The sequence below is a fragment of the Chiloscyllium punctatum genome, unplaced genomic scaffold, assembly GCF_047496795.1.
Source record: "Chiloscyllium punctatum isolate Juve2018m unplaced genomic scaffold, sChiPun1.3 scaffold_353, whole genome shotgun sequence".
In the NCBI taxonomy this organism is placed as follows: Eukaryota; Metazoa; Chordata; class Chondrichthyes; order Orectolobiformes; family Hemiscylliidae; genus Chiloscyllium; species Chiloscyllium punctatum.
The window spans coordinates 17,501-20,000 of record NW_027310087.1 but is presented as its reverse complement, the minus strand read 5'-3'; positions in this window follow the sequence as shown (position 1 = coordinate 20,000).

The following is a 2,500-nucleotide window of genomic DNA, read 5'->3' as shown; positions in this document are numbered from 1 at the left end:
GGCCCGCAGAAACATACGTCTATTGGGGGGAGGAGGACAGGGCGCCCAAGAGGCGATGCGTGCCCCAACGCACCGCAGCGACGGAGGCAGGATCACCGCCACCATGTCGCCCGCCTAGTATCACGAGGCGTGCAGCAGCTTTGCCCTAGGAAAAGCAGAGGCGGGAACGGGCACCGGCCATCGGTTCGGCAGCGTCACTGACGCGTGCACGTGGCGGCGTGTCGGCGAGCGGACTTCCTGCGAGGAGGCGGGGGCGGCACTCGCCCGAGCAGACGCCCGCCCGGCCCAGCCACCGCCGAGGTGGACTGGGAGTCGCGGCAACGGCTCGTCATACTCGTTCCCACACTCACAGCGCAGCTTGCCCGCAAGCCACCGACCACCGATCGACGCCAGGCGCCCCGACCGAGAGCGGGATCGCTCGTTCGCCCTGCTGGCAGTTCGCTGGGGATCACTACTGCACGGAGCTCGGAGACCGACGGGCGGCAACTCGAGAGTCTTTAAACCACCACCCCCATCCCGCAAGTGCAAAGAGGCTGTATACGCACAGACGGGTGAGGGGAATAGGTACCCCGTCGGGTTTGAAGGGAGCGTGACTAGATAGCAACGATGTAAACCCAGCCGATTTGGGAGCGAAAGACCGGCGCCTGCATCACCGGCTTCGTTTCCCGTGGCTGGAGAGTACACCGAAACCCTCCGTCTGTCGCGAGCTCCCGACGACGCGGTGCCGCCAAGCAGCAGGGCCGGACCTGGTGTGGCTCCCCTCGTCGATCACAGACCGGTCGGCACTACTGACGAGACGGTGGAACGGGCTTCGCCCCTTGTGACGAAGGGTGATGCGAACCCGCCCGCCCGCGTGCGTTCGGGGTGGACTCGGCAAACGGAGATTTGAAATCGGAAAGTGTCCTCCTGCCCCGCGCAGGTAGGCGCCCAACAGTTGTGGGGGGTTTGGCGGTGACCACGGCTGCAGGGCCTGCTACCCCGACGAGCTCTCCTGCTGGCCCCGAAACCACCCTCGCGAGACAAGTTGAAACGGAAACGGGCGTACCCCCAAGCCGACGATCCTTTCTTATTTGTTACTTTTTTTTTCACTTGCTCGAGTTGTGGCGATTTGGCGGTGACCACGGCTGCAGGGCCTGCTACCCCGACGAGCTCTCCTGCTGGCCCCGAAACCACCCTCGCGAGACAAGTTGAAACGGAAACGGGCGTACCCCCAAGCCGACGATCCTTTCTTATTTGTTACTTTTTTTTTCACTTGCTCGAGTTGTGGCGATTTGGCGGTGACCACGGCTGCAGGGCCTGCTACCCCGACGAGCTCTCCTGCTGGCCCCGAAACCACCCTCGCGAGACAAGTTGAAACGGAAACGGGCGTACCCCCAAGCCGACAGAGATCCTTTCTTATTTGTTACTTTTTTTTTTCACTTGCTCGAGTTGTGGGGGTTTGGCGGTGACCACGGCTGCAGGGCCTGCTACCCCGACGAGCTCTCCTGCTGGCCCCGAAACCACCCTCGCGAGACAAGTTGAAACGGAAACGGGCGTACCCCCAAGCCGACGATCCTTTCTTATTTGTTACTTTTTTTTTTCACTTGCTCGAGTTGTGGGGGTTTGGCGGTGACCACGGCTGCAGGGCCTGCTACCCCGACGAGCTCTCCTGCTGGCCCCGAAACCACCCTCGCGAGACAAGTTGAAACGGAAACGGGCGTACCCCCAAGCCGACGATCCTTTCTTATTTGTTACTTTTTTTTTCACTTGCTCGAGTTGTGGGGGTTTGGCGGTGACCACGGCTGCAGGGCCTGCTACCCCGACGAGCTCTCCTGCTGGCCCCGAAACCACCCTCGCGAGACAAGTTGAAACGGAAACGGGCGTACCCCCAAGCCGACGATCCTTTCTTATTTGTTACTTTTTTTTTCACTTGCTCGAGTTGTGGGGGTTTGGCGGTGACCACGGCTGCAGGGCCTGCTACCCCGACGAGCTCTCCTGCTGGCCCCGAAACCACCCTCGCGAGACAAGTTGAAACGGAAACGGGCGTACCCCCAAGCCGACAGAGATGCTTTCGCTCCTGTTACTTTTTTTTTCACTTGCTCGAGTTGTGGGGGTTTGGCGGTGACCACGGCTGCAGGGCCTGCTACCCCGACGAGCTCTCCTGCTGGCCCCGAAACCACCCTCGCGAGACAAGTTGAAACGGAAACGGGCGTACCCCCAAGCCGACAGAGATCCTTTCGTACTTGAACCAACACAAAGTTTGTCACGTTTTATTTTTACGAGTGATCGACCGTCAAGATTTGTCTCTGAGTTTGCTTAAGGTCTCTCCCTCGCCAGAGGAAAGCCACCCGGACCGCACATACACTCCCCACCTTTAGCAGCAGCCACCTGCACGCCGGCGTGCGGGCGGAGCAGGGTGGCGTGAAGCTGTGGGGAGCACCAGCCTGGTGCGGCCCGCAGAGACATACATCTATTGGTTGAAAAAAAACAGGGCGCCCAAGAGGCGATGCGTGCCCCAACG